A 21,387-nucleotide genomic window follows, 5' to 3' on the forward strand; every position below is an offset into this window, starting at 1 on the left:
TTCCTGGTTCCCTGGTGTCCTAAAATAATGCTTGTACAAAGGACAAAGGAAAAAATCGCATAACAAATAAAACCATTAGAACTCTTTGCAGAAAGTTTCCATTTTCTTTATCCTTTTCTCTTTTTTATTGTAAGAAATACTTTAGCTGATATGAATAAGCAAGGAAATTTTCCCAGCTGGTTCAGTGCCTCAAATTTTATGAAATCTCATCAGGCCAACCTATTTGTTCTCCTTTTCACTTATATTGCACTGTGGTTTACATTATTATTTATTAACTAGATTACAGTCTGCTGTTCTTTTCAACTTTTTCCCAGCTCTTTTTTTTTTTAAATAAAAGTGAGGATTTCTTTCTTCTCAAATGCTAGTAATTCATTTATTCAATCTGTGTGTGGAGAGTGAATATGTAGCAATCTCAAAACCACAGGAGAATGTCAGAGGTGTTTCTTAATCTGCTTTACAAATGATTATAACAGCTGAGAAGTAAGTCAAGGGCAGGAAACCATGTTTTCAACCAGAAATTTGTTGGCCTTTTAGGTGTAAGAAAAAGCTAACTCAGTGGGGATGATTATATTTTCTTTTATTTTAGATTTACAAGATTTAGAAGAGACATACAAAAGGGGAAGTGCTTAGAGTGATTGCATGAATATTTCAGTCTAGCTTGGTTTAAAGAATTGGAATTGATAAGAGAACCCTACTGCAAGAAGACCTATAGACACATATACTAGCCAGCTAGATTCTATTCAGAACTTGTTTTTATTTTCTTCTTGAAAAGCTTTATTTGGGTATTTCTTATGGATTTATTTATTCTACATGCTATTGTGTCGAGTCAGATAGATCCACCCGGTGAGGACCTGACTTTCCTCACCTGTGACTAGGAGCAATAATACAGAAATGCATCACAGACATGTGGGAAAGAACACTTTATATCTGTAATATTCCTTCCCACAGATAAACTGTATTCTTGGAATATGACATATATTTAAATATAAACCTATATGCATATTATCTGCCTTTTAATACTTAAAAATTGGTAACTCCATTAACTCAAGGCTGAATATTTTTCCCCACCAAAATGGGGTTTGCTACTACTCAATTCTAAGAAATGACAGTGAGCTAGCACAGTTTATGCTATCCTGCATTAAGCTTAAGCCCGTTATCCAAAGTGAGGTGACACAAGATCAAGAAAACGGGCTCAAATTGGTACTGACTGATTAAACCTATGGTGATCAAATGGTGATAGTGCTCGCCAGGGTTTGGGGGAGGGGGAGATACACATCTTAAGGTTGTGGCGAGCATTGTGTGTGGCGGGGAGGGAATACCTCTAACCCTTCCTAGGGAAAGACAAAGATATACAATGTAACCCAAAGGTCAACAAACAAACAAACTTTTATCGGGTGGTGGGCAGATAGGAAGGGGGAGGAGGGGAAGAATTTATACTTACAAAATAGGTGCAATGGGCACCACCTGGGTGTAGGACACGCTTGATGTTTTGGTAAGGCAGGGGGTGGGCGGAGGAATGGCAGGGGCAATATATGTAGCCCTAACAATATTTGTACCCCCATAATTTGATAAAATAAAATAAAAAACAAACAAAGAAACAAAAAAATAGGGTTTATGTGTTCCTCTTCCAATACTCTAGACCTTGTTTTTTGCTCCAGCCATTGCTAGCCCAGTTCTGCACCTGCTTGGACCAACCTCGCACAGGTGTAACCTGATAAAACCTCTCCTGGGCCTATACCATGTACCTGCCTATTTCTTTCTGCCCCAAAGCTTCTTCAGCACAGTGATGAAGGATACCTGTGGGACTCACCTAACAGGCATGTGCGATGGAATTTAATATCCAAGGGCTATCCTTGACCAATGGAATATGGAATCCAAAGGATAAATGCATTGTTCCTTCTTCTTTATGGAGGGCAGTTCAGACACTCATTTAATTATACTCCCCAAGGGGTTCAATCAGCATTAGCGCTAACCACTTGCAGTGGTGTCCAATATGTTCAATACTCTCCTTTTTCACTCTACCTTTCTCTCACTCTTGCACTCTGTGATCACTTCCCACCTAAAATATTTTCAAACAACCGTTTGTATCAGGCTCTATTTTCGGGGAAATTAGGTTAAAATGGAGGTACCAAGCGCAACCCTAGAAAGCTATCTGGGTAGTGTTTTGGAACCAGCTCCAAGGACCAATTGCTGATGATAAGTGAAGCAGACATAACTTCAAGTCCACAGTAGCCTGGTCCACAGTAGTGACCAAGAGTCTCACCTGGGTTTGACTGCAGAGATCCTAATGGAAGGGAAGCATGGGCTTACCTTGGAGCTGTGGTACTTGAATGGAACAGAGCCAATAGTAATTGTAAAAATTCATTACTTTTGTTATCTAGTTTGGAAACCGTCTCCTATTGCTATGGGGCAGACTGTGCCATAAACCATACGTACCAGTGATTTAATTGTAAGGATGGAGGAGCTGCACAGAAGAATCACTGTACAATCTCAGAGGCCACCTATGTAGAAGCCAGGCCACCTCCTGAAAGAAAAAGAACAAGACTCTTTGTCCTGAGATGGAGACATTACAAGCTGAGATGTTTGAAACCACACATTTCCCTGAATCCTCCAAGCCCCAATGAGAAGCGTCTTGATTCTAGCTACCAGAAAGATGCTTAAAGATACTGCAAAAACATCACCTGAGATATACCCTCTCAAGAGAACTCTTATACTTCCTAATATCTGTTCCTGCTACTTTAAATTGCTGAGTTGAGCTAAGATAATTTACTTTTTTAAGTGAGGTACACTTACATGGTTCTTGAGTCTGTCCATAAATATTAATAGTTATTGTAAATCATCCTGGTGTGGAAAGGGTTTCTGTGGACACTCTTGCCATCTACTATATTGAATCCCTGGGAGCCATGACACAAAGATGCAGGACCAGAGGTTGAGCTGTGACATGAAAATGTCCTGCATTGCCATTACCTCATGGGTGGCAGAGGAGAAACAGGAATGAAAGATACCAAATGAGAACTTGATCTGTAGAAATTTCTTCCAAATTACATATAAAAGAAATTCTATAGAGGTTTTCACATATTTGACAACAATCCTAAAAAATAAAAGACTACTACAGATAAATTATATCACTGAAAGACACATTTCTAATCCATCAGTAGCAAAAAAAGTGGCAATTATGATAAATACTTATCTATTTTCTGTATAGACAATATTAAAGGATTATTATGTGAAGTGACCAAAGAATATGCAGCCAAAAATGTAAGAGATTGAGAGAGATGTGATTGAGCATAAATATTATGTTTTGTGTTTTCTAGTATTTTGTGATACTTTCTCAGAAATTGGCAAGTGACCTGTGCTGTTCTAATTTGAATCTAAGCAGTTATGATAACGATGGGACATTTTTGCTGGATTTAAATTTGGAAGAATATAAGGGATAAGCTACTTTCTTGCAAACATGTGGAATTGGGTAATGGATCCAATACCAAAGGGGCAATGCCTAAAAATTAAAAGAGAAATTATTTGACTCTAGAATAAACCATATCTGAAACCACTGGTCCATGACATGAGGCAACAAATTTCCCTTTTGCTTAAACAAGTTGCAGTTGGAATTTCTATCACCCACAACAGACAGCAAAGATGCATATGCATCATTGCCATCTTAAAGGCAACGAAAGAGATAGCTTTGTGCTTTCTGATATAAAAATTTTATTTAATTTCCAATGTTATGTCACACTTGGCCCATGAGAACCTGAATAAATCTTACTTACTCTTAATTTCTTAGCTTTCTTGTCACTGCCCCAGTAAAAATTTTTCTGGTTTTGAGTAGTTTATTTTCCCTGATTTGCATTCTCATAGCACCATGTATTTCTTATATATATATATAGCTAAGAAAGATAGAAAATTGATAGATAATAATGTAATGTAATAATAATGTAATACTTTAATCTCTATGAAGGAGGCTTTGTGTCTACTTTTATTTTCAAAGTTATATACCTAGCATCTAGCCCAATACCTGGCATGGAAAGAATATTCCTTGACTGCGGAAATAGTGGAACGAATAATGACTGAATTCACATGAATATGAAAAAGCAGATTCTTAGAATTTCTCTCTAAACAAGTACATATTTATATGTGTGTATACATATTTACATATATATGCATATATATGTGTGTTTATAAATATGTGTGTATGTTCACGAGTATATATACATATTTGTGTGTATATATGTGTACACACACACACATATATGTTCAAGGGCAGATTTATTTAAGCCCAAGACTCATGTATAATCACAGCCACAGGACTTAAGATCCCCTTCAAACCCCTCTTGATCTTACAGTGGAAGAGTTAATGGAGTCATTGACAGAAAGAGAGAAATGTATGCACTGAATGCAATCAGTAAATATCTTTTATTTTATGTTTAAATATTTTATTTCTTCACAGATTATACAAGAAAATGCTTATGCCAGCTTAGAATAATACGTGATAGAGATTGCTAAACATTTGAGAATAAATCATGAAAGATCCCAGAGTAGAAGGATTCAGTTTTTAAACTAGGTAATAAAACTGATCTTCTTGGTGAATGTGGCTATCACAGAAATTGGAGACATAGAAAGAGATAGTAACTGGCTGGAAAGAACCTGACAGTAATCCAGGGAAGTGGGAACCCATCTGACCTTTGTTATAACTTAATAAAGTTCCTGTTATTTGCCAAAATTGACCCTCCTCCTTGAAAAGAAAAAAAAAAAAAGGTTTTATTCTGGTGTAGTCACAGTAGTTAAGAAAAATTACTCGTAACTTGGAGATAAGACTAATACGACAAAACAGAATATATTCTTTAAATGATACTCTGGAGCATTTTGTTAATAGGCCCAACATGGGATTACTTAATTCTTTGGAGTATGTAACTATGTGTGACTTTGCTATTTACTGAATTATTAGAACCCAGAAGCTCTAAAGCTATATGATAACCTGAAGATATTTTATTCCTGTAGAAAACATCACCCTCACAATTGTGATCTTATTGTCCTGATGAATCTGAGCAAGCTTTGGCTCTTCCCTAGATAACTAATATTCATGTTTTAAACGTCATATAACTGGTTCCTAAAATGTTCTTTGAAACAGCTTTGTCATCCTATGCAATTAATGAGTTAACAAATTGGTGATAGGTCTTCATTCTATATTTCTCTAACTTATCTTTCTAGAAAGTCTATCCTCATTCTTGTTTATCTAGCACAGCAGTTTTCAGAACTATTTAAGCTATTAATAGATGCATATTGGAATTCTCTTCTTTTTACTAAGTGAGAAAAAGTTTGCTTTTAAAAAAATAACTAGAGCTACTTTTATTCTTTAGGGTGAGTGGACCTTATAAACTGGTTCTTCCACGTAACAGAGCTGCTGTCTTGTCATTGAAAATGGTTAAGTTGCACAACCTATGTCTACACATTCCACCCTTACATAATAGTGTTCGACGCATCATGTAATCCTAATGGCCCTTGGGCACAAGCTATGGGTGTTGCCAATTTCAAGTGTTGGACATTCTCAAGCTTTCTTTCTCCCACTTTGGTATTCTTTTTCAACTTTTGAAAGATCAGAAACCAGTAGGCAGCTAAAGGAAGTGGCTCAGTGTTTGGAACCGCTTATTTCTAGAAATTATGAAAGCAGTGTGAGCTGTGACAGGGTCGCCAACATGGGTGAGTTGTTACCAAGGCAGGAGGCCCAAGGGGGTGGTATTAAAAATGTCTTCTAAAGCCATCTCTTTGGCGCCTCTGTCCCTGGGAAGCCAGTACACCATCTGGAAGTTAGGCACGGTGCCATTTTAACAGATGGGATTGAGTATTGGAGGCCCTGAGACTATGTACTACTATCAACTATGGTGTTGGACAGAGTTTTCAGTAGAAATACTCATCTGACTCTTTTTCACCTCATCTTTTAGTCCCTCTGTCAAAGGAAATGATGTTTCTTCTTTCGAGTGAGGAAAAGACATGAAAAGATTTTCTCTTGGGTTTCTGGTGCTATCAGAAAATGGGTCGATGCCAAATCTTGCACATGGTACATTATTCACACAGCTTTAGCAAACTGACTCTTCATTTTTATGTTTTTAAATTACTCTTTCAAAACAGCTTACAATAGGCTAGTTTTTAGCCTCATAATTTGGTACATGTATGGAAGCTTTTGGATGTGATTTAGTAGAGACAAAACAGATTCAGTCACATTTTTCCCCCTTTTGATGTTCCACAAAGTACTTGACTTGAGAGGGAAAAGGCTATCAATCATTGACCAGTTGGAAAGTTTTTATTGGGCACCTAATTTAGACATAATGGTACATTATGATTCAAAGGAGTAAATTACATAATTCTTGCCCTCAAGAAACTTACAAGTTTGTTGGGGAAATAAAACACATATCTAAAATGCCAACATTTCTTCTTCCATTATAAAATATTGCAATACTTCTTCTGAAAATAGATTTAGGAAATTATAATAACTGGAATAGAGATTGGGAAAACACAGAAATGTGAATGATATAAAATAGCCTCATCACAAAAAATAGTCCTACTAATACTTTGGGGGTATTAATCTCCTGTGTGTGCGTGTATGTGCGCATATGCATGTGTGTGTGTGTGTTGGTTTTTCAATGCTGCTATTTATTTGATTCATGTATTTATGATCTATTTATGGCATTTCTAGATCTAATCTAATCTATTTCTAGATTTTGATATTGCTTTTTAAAAATATGCTACATTGTAATTATATCTCCATGTTAGAATAAATACTTTGCTAACGTCATTTTTTTAAACAATATAAAGGGTATATCAAGTAAATGCACCTTAGCTTACAAAATAATCTCTCTCTCTTTGGGCCTTGTGTTGCTTTCAATTTTTCTGTTAATATAAATAAAGAATCAATAGACAACTTTGTAAGGAAAGTTTCTTCTGCTTTTAGGACTATATTCTTGGAAAATATTCCCAGAAGTAGACTTTCTGCATCAAAGGGAGTAACATGTTTATTAAAGTTTCTTGATACATGAGTAGAATATATTGTTAAATAGTTATTAAGTATTAAACAGTTTATTTTAGGCATTATATAAAGCATTAACATTCACAAATCTTTCTTTAACATTCACAACTACTGTCCTGGGTAAATATTTTAATTCTAATTTAATAGATAAAGCAACTAATAGAGCCAGTAGTGAGTAAAATTCAAGGACTAATAATGAGTTTGCCTTTTGACTCCTAATCCAGTTCTTATTTCACCACACTACCCTGCTTCTTTAGATTGGATATGTTTAAAGAAGAGAATACTTATTATTTATCTTCTTGAAAAAGTCAATAGTATAGTTTAATTATCAGCAAACCTTTACTTCCAGTGGGTTCTGATGGCCTTCCTACTTCTCTGGGAGCAGCCCTAGTCTTCTATTTCCCTAAAGATGTCCTTTAGTCTTCCAAATCCTGTCCTATGACCAAGGGCAATCCTGATCCTAGGGAAGGAAGAATTATTTGTGGCAACAAGTAATTTGCATACTGGTTCAGGAGCTCTCTGGAGAATGGGAGACTGAGTTTACTCTGTTAAATTATTCTATCTTTTCCCCTGAGGTTTTGAAACATACATGTACTATGAGGATGGGAAATCTACAATGCTAAGGATTCTGAATATTTCAAGTCTGACTTCATTTTCTACATTTTAGTTTCTCAGGAAATCAAATCAGAGAGTTATCTTTGCTTTCTTAGTTCATCATTTGTTATATTTTAATATATGTTTTGTGTGTACGTGACTCATTTTCCCACATTACTTTTAGATCTTTGAAGTCAAGAATCAGATCTCTTGCACAGCTCCCTAAATATAAGCATCATTACAAAATGACCATAAAATGACATGCATATTTATTTGTTATAAATTACCTTTCTGTGTACAGAGAGGCAGATAAAATGTTGTTCCACTAGTTTTCACTAGAGTATTATCAATGGCAATTGTTCTGGTCATATTTGTGCTCCAAAAAGAATCATAATATATACATATTCAAATATCTTTTTATAAAGAAGTATTACCAATGATGTATATTTGTAGCAATTCATCATTTTTGTACTAGATGGGATTTACATTGTCCTTGGACATAACATAGCAGAAGTCTGGTATTTTGATAATACTCAGAGGGCCAGCTATCATGGGTTTGCCTCATTATTTTGTTTGGGGCCACCTTATGTGTATGTATGATTTATTTCAGAGACCATCCTGTTCAAAAGTACAATTGATGCTAGAATATTAGAGTACCAAAACCTATCATGGTAAAAAATAATTCTATCAATAAAACATATATTTTGGATCTTTTGTTCCAATTACAGAAATTATATGAACCAAAAATATGTAAGTATTGGTGGATCAGAGATTCTGTTAGGAAGGCAATGAAATAAAAAATTACTCATTTCTCAAGTGGGATAAGTTTATAGTGGTTATTATTCTTCCATGACAGAAATAGCCACAAGCTTCAATTTTTAATGGCCTTGACAGAATAGCTCCCTGTGGTTCCATTTTTAAAATTTACCAAAAGTAAACTTTTGCTAGTGGGAAAGAAGATTTTTGCTCACATTCTTGCTAATGCAAGTAAAATCTGAAATTAGGTTTTATTACTATTATAAATGATTCTGGATATTGAAATTATAAGAAAACACAGTAGGATCTTCTTCAAGAAGAGAAGAAGCTGATGCTCACACTCATTAATATATACATACTCTCTCTCTAGCAATGCCAAAATCACTCTTAGCTGTACACAATGTGTAATTAATGAATGCAGAAAAGTCCAATGAGAGACTTGCTTGAATGGTGCTGTATATCCTGTTATAGGATTGTTACAATTGTCTCATCTAGTCCTTATTTCTATACACCAAATAAAAGAACTTGTTTAGTCATATTTATAAATGCTATTATTATTTTCTGTGCTCTTTAGTGAGAACTTTGAGCATATTCTTCAACTGGTACTCTAGAAATCCTAGAAAAACTCTTGTATCTGCATACTCCATTACATGTGAAAGAATCTTCATAGTTCATGATAGAATAAAAAACAAGCAACCAAAGAAATAACTTAAAAAAATTCCAAACTGAAAATAACAGCAATGTACATTAAAATAAAATTTGACAAAGACAAATTATAATATATTCATTTCAAAGAAAATTACACAGCTGTGAAAAGGAATGAGCTACATTACACGCATTAACGTTCATAAACCTCAAAAGCAAGAAAAATACACACATTATGAATCCATTCATCTAAATTTGGAAAATAGTAACATTAAACAAGTGGTAAAAATATAAATAAAAATAAATATTAACTCAAAGTCAGGCTATTGGTAAGGGAATGCAGTCAGAATATCACATGCTGTGTCTCTAAAGAATATGCAATCTTATTTTTTTAAAAAGTCCTGTTAGGGTGACAAGGGTTCATTTTATTCCTATTTATTCTACATAAGTTTGCTAGAATTTCTGTATCTATTAATACTTCAACAATAAGCAAGAAACTTAAATTCCGAATTAAAATAAATTACAAAGAAGAATTTTAGTGTGGTATTATTATTTAGAATACTAAATAATACAAAGACATATGAATCATGAGAAATTCTCTAGGGAGCTAGACTTAGGACTAGGTTGAAATTTCACTGCCACCATTTACTATAAGAGCTTTGGGCAAATTATTCAAATTAACTAAAATAAATTTTCTCATATTTAACCTAAGACTAATTCACAGCCATTGCTAGAATTGTTGTCAGGTTCGAATGAGCTCTTGAATAGAATGGGCTCATATACAGCATAAATTTAGAGTTTAAAAAAATTTAAAGATGATCTGGTGGATGATCTGAAAAATATGGATCTAGATTATTTCAAAGCAATCTACTTTTTTTTTTTTTTTTTTTTTTTTTTTTTTGATGTGGATTCAGAATATTTCCCAAAGTGTTCTGGCTTCTTTTTTTTTTTTTTTTTTTTTTTTTTTTTTAATTATTTTTTTTATTTTGGTATATTATGGGGGTACAGATTTTAAGGTTTCAATAAATGCCCATTTCCCCCCCTCCCCCCAAAAGTCTGAGTCTCCATCATGACCATCCCCCAGATGGTGCACATCTCACTCACTATGTATGTATATTCCCGCCCCCCTCCCCCCTCCCACCTGCCCAATACCCTATTACTGTAGCACCTATGTGTCCACTTAGGTGCTACTCAGTTAATACCAGTTTGCTGGAGAATATATCTGGTGCTTGTTTTTCCATTCTTGGGATACTTCACTTAGTAGTATGGGTTCCAGCTCTAACCAGGAAAATATAAGGTGTGCTATATCACCATTGTTTCTTAGAGCTGAATAGTACTCCATGGTATACATATACCACATTTTATTAATCCATTCTTTGATTGATGGGCACTTGGGCTGTTTCCACAGCCTTGCAATTATGAATTGTGCTGCTATAAACATTCGAGTGCAGGTGTCTTTTTTGTAGAGTGTCACTGGATCATTTGGGTAGATGCCCAGCAATGGGATTGCTGGATCAAATGGTAGATTCACTTGTATCGCTTTAAGGTATCTCCATATTGCTTTCCACAGAGGTTGAACTAGTTTGCAGTCCCACCAGCAGTGTAGGAGTGTTCCTCTCTCTCCGCAACCACGCCAGCATTTATTGTTTGGAGATTTTTTGATAAAGGCCATTCTCACTGGGGTTAAGTGATATCTCATTGTGGTTTTGATTTGCATTTCCCTGATGATTAGAGATGTTGAGCATTTCTTCATATGTTTGTTGGCCATTCTTCTGTCTTCTTTAGAAAAATTTCTGTTCAAGTCCTTTGCCCACTTTTTAATGGGGTTATTTGATTTTTTCTTCCTAATTTTCGTGAGTTCTAAGTATATTCTAGTTATCAGTCCCCAAAGCAATCTACTTTTAACTTTTAAAAGAAGTTAAATTGTGCTTAGAATTCATATTCTGATACTAATAAAATGTATATCAAAGCTCAGAATGTTAAAATGATATTGGGACAATATTCTCAAAACTTGCAGTATCTTTCTAGCTGCTGGGACTAACTCTTTCACCTTTTTTGAGAAGCTCCTACTATTATCTGTGGCAATACCCCTAATCAGACTCTTCATTTCTAGGATTCAGAAAACATTTGAAGATTGGTAGATGAATGGCTTAATAGGCAGATCATCAGGTTTGATAAGTCTAATCAAATATTGATGCAAAAGAATTCAGTACAGAGTATGTTTTAGAAAATAGATTTAGGAAATCTGTTTATACAAACATTAAAAAAAATGTAATCCTATTAAACACATTTGAGACCATATCAATCAGTCATCTGTTTGGCATCTGGTTTGCTCATGTATTTTTTATGATGCTTAAATGTACAAGGTTTCACTAATTTCTGCTTTTCAGATGAGTGCGATGGATTTCATTCTTGATTTTCTGTGCTGCCACTTCCATCGACACCAATTATAACAGAAATCAGCCAAAGGTGAGAGGTTATAATGATCTTGGAGTTAATGAGTTCCTTAAAAACAAACAAACAAAATATTCAAAACAACGAACTCACATCATTTCAGTGAATAGCAAACACAAAAACAGAGCAAACATTTAAAAATCCTGCCGGTTGCAACCAGAATTCCTCACTGAGTTCTGGAAGTACTCGAGACAGGTGCTGAAACTGAAATGATTCCAGGTGGAGCCTGCACACTGCTTCTAAGACAGCAAACACTGCATGTGCTGCAGTGACACAAAAAGTGGGAATGTGTAGGTAAAATCAATGCCAACATTTAAAAAACAACAAATACCTGTAAATAAATATTAATACTTTCAGAAATATGCAATAGCTACCAATTTCCCTTCCTTTTTTGTTTCTTGCCACTTATTTTCAGAGAAATACACCTTTTCAAGTTACAGTAGCAACTAACAAAGCTGAGGATGTGAAAATGTCATGGCAATGGCCTGAACTGTATCCCTTAGAATGTTGACTGTATTCGGTACCTTAGAATGTGACTGTATTCAGAAACAGGGCCTTTAAAGGGATAATTAGGTTCCAAAGAGGCTGTTGGGGAAGGACTTAGTGCAATCTGACCGGTGTCCTTTTAAGAAAAGGACATAAAGAAATATAGAGACAACAGAGGCACGTGTACCAAAAAAGGCCATGTGAGGACAGGGAGAAAGCGGCCATCTGCCAGGCAAGGAAAGAGGCCTCAGAATGAACCCAGCCCACTGGCACCTTGTTCTTGCACTTCTTGCCTCCAAAAGTGTGAGAAAATAAACTTCAGTTGCTTATGCCACCCAGTCTGCGGTATTTTGTTGTGGCAGCCAGAGCAAACTAATACAGTAACAGAGACTTCAGGGTCCTGAGGAAGAATTCTAGTTGAGGGTTGGAGGGTGGGATGTATTTCTTTGTAAATGCCTGAGAATAAAATGTATTTTAGAAGAAAACCTTCAAGGCAGTGCAGATGATAAGAAAACAAGCCTGACTGGGTACCCAGGGTCCTCCTGAGAGGGAGGGAAGCCATCCATTGTGAGGAGTGGAGCTTGAGGGGATGGGGACAGGGTCCCCTCACCTTGCAGACCCCAGTGTCCTGGGCCCCCTCATGCCCGTAGCAGCTGCACCGAGAGAAGGCTAAGCCCAGGCACCTCCACGGAGAACGCCAGAGCCAATAATTCCAACAGTCACAAATGTATAAAGAACTCAGCAAAGGCCCTTTATCATGATACTTTCTAATTATCATTTCCAACATGAATGCTGCATACAGCTTCAAGGTCTGAGGTTTAAAACTCACAGAAAGCATCTGAGAAATAAGACTCATGTTTTCTCATCTAGCCTGTTCCTAAGCAGCTTATAGCTTTGGTATCTGACATTCTCAAGTTCAAAGTTAAAACCAGATCAACATTTTCATTGTATTAAATGACCTCATTCATCATAATCCTGGCAGATTTTGAATATATCAATCCCCTTTGAATAGCTGTTTGCTCCCAAATACTAGAACCTTAATCGTCTATAAAATTAAGAGGAGAACAGATTACTTAGAAAGGAGACTGTGAGTAGAAGACTGAAATAGAAGCTGTACCTGGGTTAACCCATGAAGTGGGACCACATAACAGGATTCAGTCAGCTGCTTAAGAAGGTTTGCATTGAAGATTACTTGTCCCAGTTCTCTCTAAGTCCATTTTAGATGAAGGACATGTCCAGGAGCCCTGGTGCAAATGCTTACAAATGGTTTCAAAGACCTTGACCGAGTTCAAAGTAGAGAAGGAATGAGGAAATTAGAGAAACATGGCTAATAAATTACTTTTGGAATAATGAACTGTTTACCATAGCCAAGGCACTCCTGTGCTACCAGAAATGATGTGAATTGTCTGTTTATATACACATATCCAATGCAGAGTAACCACAGACTGCAACCAGCAACCATCATGGGTGACTGCAGCGACATCAGGCAAATCGTGATTATGGCGCGAGTTGGGAAATGATTCTGGAATCTTAGCTTGCCTGGAAAATACCTGCCTGACTATTTTAGGAAATCTAAGTTTATTGAACACTTATAATGCCAAGGCCTGTGATAAAACTTCATGCATGTCATCTGATTTAACCACTGGAAAAAGAAATGAGCTCAAAAAACTTGGAAAATGAGAACAGAATGAATGACCGATCTAGAAAGTTGTGGATCCAAGAAATGCATATCTGCTCCAAAGTATTTTCCCTTCATTATTTTGCTCTATATAGCTTTGTCTTTTGCTGAGATCACTCATTTAATTTTTTTTTTTAATTCTACTTTCCAACATTTTTAAGAGCACACATTCTAACTTACGTGTATTCTGACCAGCATCTCCTAAATAGGTACAGTGAACCAAGATTCAAGCATCACTGGTTTATTCTAACTTTTTTCACTTTTATTTTTATGGTTAAGTTTCAGTTATTTATGTGGGAGACAAATAGCTTAGATAATGAAAAGTATTAGTTAATTTTCCCAACAAATGAAAAGTATCTTTTTACAAGTAATAAATAGGACTTTTTATAATTTAAATAATAGTAGGAAGATGACTTAATTTGTTAGTTTGGATTCCTCCAGAGGAAAACCTGATGCAAGCAGTCAAGTGCAGGTGATTAATTTAGAAAGTGTGGGGAACACCAGGAAGGGAATGAGGAAGTGATACCAGGAAGAGAAGGGACCAATAAAGGGTGAAGTATTAAGCCATCTGCCACAGTGAGTGACTGGGGTTTAGTCCTGCAGAGAAATGCTGCAAAACCCAAGCCTCAAATTTATCCCTACTGAGGGACAGTGGAGCCAGCATTTTCATACACATTTTTTTTTTTTTTTTGTGAGACAGGCTCTCACTGTGTTGCCCAAACTAGACTGCAGTGGCATCATCATAGTTCACGACAACCTTGAACTCCTGTGCTCAAGTGATCCTACCTGCTTCAGCCTCCTGAGTAGATGGGACTACAGGTATATGCCATCATTCCTGGCTAAGTTTTCTATTTTTTTTTTTATAGAGATGTGGTCTTGCTCTTGCTCAGGCTGGTCTCGAACTCCTGAGCTCAAGTGATCCTCCCGCCTCGGCCTCCCAAAGTTCTAGGATTGCAGGAGTGAGCCACCACGCCCAACCTTACACACCAGCTCTTGAGAGACACAGGTGGTGGGCCATTCCTGGGGGAACTAATTCCTTGGTAAGTCCAGCCTGCCCTGTGCCTGCATATGGGCAGCATGCCTTCGGCCTTTCTGAGAGGGGGGTCCCTTGGGTGCAGGGAGGTGGATAGTGGCAGTTGGCCTTAGCTGGGAGTTCTGAAGGATGAGGGCAGAGCAAGGACAGCTGCTGCTGCTAAAGGAAATTATTTTTTTTTCATGTGCTAATTTCAGGGACCTATATTTGCCTACCAGATTATAACTGTGAAAATGGTAATCAGCTGAAATTTTGAAGGTTGAGTTAAAAAAAAAAAAAAAAGAAACCATCTGTTTGGGTTTTTGAGGTGAGGGAAGGTAGGTGGAGGCTTTGAGTATTTGAGTTCTTCAGCAAGCCTCATGGCTTCGCCAGGAAGAGACGCTTTCTCCATAGCTTGTGTTTGGTGGGGGAAGCAGAAGGAGAGGGGCTCAACAGCCCAGTGGGGTTTTGAGGAAAGATGGATAGCAGAGTGAGAGGAAACCAGTTGCTTCACCCATCTCATTGTCCAGACTCATCCATCTGCTTTTCTTCCCTTCCTGGGGCCTCCTTGTTCTGGATCAGATATGTTAACCTCGCTCCCACGGCAGGGCCTCTGTCTTTGCTGGTACTACTGCCCGGATCTCTCTCCCTGTAGGTAGTTTCAGGGTTCCTTTTCTTGCCTACTACAAATCTTTACTGAAATGGAAACTTCTCCCAGGGTCTTATTTGACCTTGTATCCCTCTGGCATCCCCTGTCCTTATCTGGCTTATTATATATGATAGAATATACTATATTTATTTTTAAACATCTGTGCCTTCCAACATGATTGAAGCCCCATGAAGACAGGGATGTTTGCCTGTCACGTTCAATGCTGTATTCCTAGCACCAAGCACATTGCCCAACATATGGCAGCCCCTCAGGAAATAATTGCTAAAGCCATGTACTAACCAGCAAGTATCTATTATTTGATGGTGAACTTCAGTGCATCAGAGTGTTCTTAGTGGGAAGGTATTTAGACTTCAATAAGATTCAGCATGCAAAACACAGGCAACAGATGTTAGCTCTTGGAAGAGACAGGCTTTGGGTTTAAATGTATATAATTTAAGGTGAAACACACATTCTTTGAGCCTTGGTTTCCTCGTCTGTAAAATACATTTAATCATCCTTATCTCATAGGTTACTGTGAGGATTAATGGGATAAAAGATGCATTGTCAATCATGGCCTGCTTGCAACTCAAAAATTTTAGATCATTATTATGATTAATGTCAATAATGAATCTACATCTAGCTAAGAATCACTTGTTTATGTTATTATTTTGGTTCTTCCCAAACAATCCCTTTTGTTGGTTTTTGAAGTCTTTCATGACAGGGTTTATTCCTTCTGTAAAGACTGAGTGGTGCTAGTCATCGGGAAGGCTCCTTCTAGTACCCAGTCAAGGACTATAATGATAAAAGTACAATGAGCACCATGACAAGGACTTTAGACAGAGGATTACTGAGCAGGGACTGTCCCCAGTGAATGTTTTTGAATGCTTGGAAAGTACAACATTGGGAAATCTTAAAACTGTAGATCAATTTTAGATCAATTATAGATCAATTTCAGATCTTCTCTCCTACCCTCTTATGTTTAGTGGCTATGGAGTATGAATTAAACTGACAAAAGACAGATAACAGGGGAAAATCAGGGCTTATTTACCTGTGCAATGTACATACATGCAGATCTCAGTGATAAGTAACTCAAAGGGGTGGCTAGAATTTGAGGCTTATCTACCATTTTAACAAAGGGTGATAAATTGTGGAGAAGTGACTAGATACAGGAAAAGAGAGGGTGGGTTTCTAGGGTGATTAATTGTAAAAATATGACTAGAAAATGTATAGTAGATACAGGCTGTTTAATAAGGCTTGTTTATGCAGACTCATCTCACCCTGACTTTCTGTCTCCTGTGATAAGGCTTGTTCTCCTCTTGCTATAATTACCTTTAGAAAGAGAACTTTATGCCCTGCTTTCAGACAGAAAGGGAGAGGGCAGAGAGTTCTTCCTGTGCTTGCTGTTTATCAATTGCCTTTAGCTCAAAATAATCCTTATGCCAAAGTGGCATATTTTGGGGTAGCACATTCTGATCCTTTTCAGCTACTTACTTGCCCCATGCTGAGCAAGAGTTGCTTTCATTCTCAGACCTAGAAGGCTGCAAAAATATCCCCAGATGAGAGAGCAGTCTGTCTGTAGGCAAGCAGGCAGGTTCCTAGACCTGGTACTCTCTGAGGTGGAAGTCACTCGGGAGAACTGACGAATCTTCTCTGAACTGGGGTGTAATTGCTTTGTTTTCCAAGTACTGCTTGGCTACAGCAAACAAACACCTGGCTTATTATCAATAACATTCTTAGTTGGGTAAATAGGTGACAATGTCAGTAGGAATTTCAAAAATATGTGTGCTAATAGGAATTCTGCCTTTGGAAACATAATCACAGTTTCTCTGGTTCTAAGTTGCTTAGGCAGACTAGGACATTGTGTGCCACTGCACTGAAGTTGCCCTTCAACAAAATTGGCACTGGCAGCTAGCAGTCAAATTTGAAATGTTTCGGGCAGTGGAGCAGCTTTGGAATCTGTCCCACATACCAATAAATCTCTTGATCTTGAGAAAACATTTCCCGATATTCAGGAACGTTTCCATTGTTCCTTGCAACTTTCCCAAAAGGACACATTAGGGTTTCCTAGACCTCTTGACGCCCACATAACCTTCACATACGAAGTTCTGGCAGGTCAGAAATAAGCAGCACTCACTGGGAACTATGATTTGAACACTTATTTCACAGACGTTTTGCTTTTCTAAAATTCCGGGGGTGAAGAAAGGGCCTGAGAATTTCTCTGCATTGAGTGGAAGTTTTGTGCATGGAGTTCAATTCTACTCTGTCTTCATAGCAGTGTCAGTACAACGTTGTCTCTAGTGCATTCTGGATTGGGAGATAATTGCTACTGAAAGGTTCAAATTTTATGTAAACCCAGAGTAATTATTAATATGTAACTTGTGGTAATTGCCTATCCACTGTTAACCTGCTTATTCTTAAAGTTAAACATTCCTGAAGACACACAAATTCTCTGATATAATATAGTATTATTAGATTTGCCAGCTACAAACAAGTCATTTTTCCCCTAATATGTTCCTTGAACATTAACTCTATGAGATGTCTTATGAAAAGGAAGGTTTCCTAGACCAAATGATGCTAGAAATTCTATAATATCCTTTTGCAGAGTTGTCACATATATTAGCACATTAAGTGACCTGAAAATGACTGCTGAAAATAAGACTGTTTCACTTGGTTTATCCCAGAATTTGCCAAATTTATTTAACTATAATTCCTGTTTTCTTTTGTTAAATCTAGTAACACTCTACAGAACTAGCAAGTATTGTAGGAAACTCAGCTTGGATAACAGCCCTCAAAATACAATAAACACAACTACATGTTGTTCAGAGTTAGAGTCCTCAAAATGACATCTTTTGGTTTTTTGCTAATTCCAAAATGGGATTGTTTTAGAGCAGGGGAGCAGGGGTCTCCAAACTATTTTCTGTAAAGGGACATATAGTAAATATTTTAGACTGTAGGACATATGGTCTCTGTTGAAACTACTTAACTCTGCTATTGTAGTGTGGAATTAGCCACCCATAATAGGTAAACAAAGGGGTGTGCCTGTGTTCCAATAAAATTTTATTTATAAAAACAGGCCAAAGACTCAATTTGAGCCATGGGCTATAGTTTACAAAAGTCAGTTTTGGAGTGGGGTAACCACCCCTCATTTACAATTTGGTTATTTAATATTTTAAGAGTACATGTAAGGTGAAAAATAAAAGGTCATTGTGATTTTGTTCTGCAGCCAAGCCTGGTCTACTTTAGTTGTCAGGAGATTGGAGCTTAGTTCACTTCGGTCAGGATCTAAAATCCATCTCATGGTAATAACAAGCAAGACACACTGGAATCCTCAGAGAAGGTCCAGAACTTGTCTGCCCTCTGCAACTGAGAGAACAAGGTATAGATAAGTGTCCCCATTGCCTTGATATTTTGCTTTCATTCTCCCCAAATGGCCAACTAGGAATTTCCTGGTAATAAGGAAGGTGATTTACCAGCAAGACTCCAAACTTCCTTTTGAAGGTTAAGTAAAACAGGGAGGTGCTTGGAAAAGGAAATCTGCAATAAGTACTAGAAAATACCAAACCCGTGGTTATTGTAAGTCAAGCCGTATTGCAGAATCAACAATCCCCATTATACACAAGGGACCACCCACCAGAGGAGCATCCAAAGATAATAATCTATGAGAAGAGGACCACAAAAATGCGGATGCTGAATTTCTGGCAGGACCTTGTTGCTCATGTTTAAAGAAGTGATTGTCCCTTAGATACCAAGGCCATTTCACTAGATTAATGCTGGCAAAGTTTTTGTTTATTGATGCTTTAACTTTGTGTGACTCTTTTTTATCTTTAACCCTTTCCAGTGCAAGGATTTTGATTCCCCTGTAGTATCAAAGAAAAGAAACTGTAAAAAAGGTGAAAAAGCTTTATAAAAAGCCTCTAAGCGAACAAAATGATAGAATTTTAGTGCCGGAAGCAATATAAAGATACCTAATCTAAATACATTAAAAAGATCAATGAGACATCTTGTCCAGGATACCAGCTGATCAGTGACAGGCCATGAAAGTAAGGTTTCCTGGGTCATGCTGAAGGTGGTTCAGAGGACAGATTCTCAGAGCTAACATTCTAGACCTTGTGAAGGTTCATTATCAGCTCTCTGGCTGGGCTTCTGTTCTCAGCACGCACGACACACACACTTCTCAAGCTGGGAAATATCAGAGACTGCAAGCACATTTGTTTCTACTGTGTTGTAAATTATGAAATAATCTCGAAAATAGTTAAGGCTTAGATGCTAGGACACATGCATTCTAAAGTAGCAGGAGCATTTGGGCTAAACCTAGATTGAGAGAGAAAGTCTGGCAGTGCCCGTGCATCTAGTGATCCGTACGCCTTCTGCATGCGTCGATGTGCATGGTGAGGAGGTGGCACTGTGCGGGGCTTGGGAAGAGTCAGTGGTGAGTGCAGGTCCCTGGAGCAGAAACAGGAAGTGGAGAGGTTTGCATTTTTGCATTTTTCTCCTTCTCCTGAGGTCACAGAGACTAATGTGTGAGCTTTCTGCAAGCAGATGCCAAGAGGAATTTTTTTCCAAGTCGTTAATGAAACTTGGGCTCCTGATAATGTGAACTTGAGGTCTGGAATTGGGGAGAATGGCTTTCTCTCATTTTACCTTCAGCATTGTGAAAGTTCAAGGGAACAAGGTGCAATTTGGCACCTTGAGGGTTGTACAGGCCTTGGCAGCCCTAGGACATGGCAGGCGGGCAAGAGAGCTGTTTCTCATAGAGCTGTTGGCAGCTGCCAAGTGTCCACTCAACAAAGCTTAAGCCATGTAGGGGAGGAGAAATGTCTTTTCTTTCCATTTAAGGGTCGTGGTAGAAACTTCTATAAGAAAATACAGATTAACAAGTGAAAAACATACAAATTTATTTACTATAAACTTTATGTGACCCAGGAACCTTCAGAAATAAAGACACAAAGAAACAAGGGAACCCAAGACTTGATGAAGAGTGGACTGCCATAGAGAAATAGAATCAGAAAAAAGGGTATGATCTAATAGCAAAAAACTAGGGGAATCTTAGCAAGGCCTGTTTGTTCAGATTCTTCTCTGTGTCCCTGTGTCTTCAGAGATAAGTATGCTAGTTTCCTCTGGGAAGGGGAGGGCACTCTCCAATGAGGATCTTATGGTCTGCTTCAGGGCAGAAGGGCAAGAGGAAGGTGAGGGTGGCCTTTCTGCTTCTGCTGTTTTCTCAGAAGCCAAGGTGCCACATTTTGGGGTAGCATGTTCTGAACCTCATTGGGCAGCGGGCACCTACAGTGTGGATCTGTCCCTGTGACCTTAGGAGAGCTATGCTGGGGACAGAGCACAAGGAATTTGGGAAAGGGAGGGCCCCAAGGCCAGCCTGTATTTATCCACTTGGGGATGAGGAGCCAGCAACGCTGGGGGATCAATATCATCAGGTTCCCATTTTTAGCCATAGGCTATAGAATTCTCAGAAAGTTTTGGTTATACTTGGCAATATTATGCTTTAAACTCCCCAAAGGAATTTTAAAGCACTCTCCCCAAATAAGATAGAAACTTTAGCTTTCTGCAAATTGTGATTCGTATACTATTGTTAAGCAACCACCAAAAGACAGAAAAACCCATTAAACTAAAACTTAAATATTTTATGAAATCGATCTCAGGGAAGTGTTTTGTCTGCTTTCATGCATCTGTTCAGGATAGCAAATATCCCATGCTTAATGTTCTTGTCCTTATTTGCATTCTAAGACACTCCCACCCCCAAAGCTTTGTGCTATTAATAATAGCAACACGGTTTGTATATGGGGGTTTGTAGCACAGGGAATTAAGTAAAATATAGAGAAACACTGTTTTGTCCAGCCAATACGAGAACATTCAGTTCCCCGAATCTGGCAATTCAGAACAATATTCACTATAAGAAGTGTCTGTGAATAAATAATATTGTGTATTTTCCTTTTTTTTTTTTTTTTTTTTTTTTTTTTGAGACAGAGTCTCACTTTGTTGCCCAGGCTAGAGTGAGTGCCGTGGCGTCAGCCTAGCTCACAGCACCCTCAAACTCCTGGGCTCAAGCGATCCTTCTGTCTCAGCCTCCCAAGTAGCTGGGA

The sequence above is a fragment of the Microcebus murinus genome, chromosome 8 (genome assembly GCF_040939455.1).
Source record: "Microcebus murinus isolate Inina chromosome 8, M.murinus_Inina_mat1.0, whole genome shotgun sequence".
Taxonomy (NCBI): Eukaryota; Metazoa; Chordata; class Mammalia; order Primates; family Cheirogaleidae; genus Microcebus; species Microcebus murinus.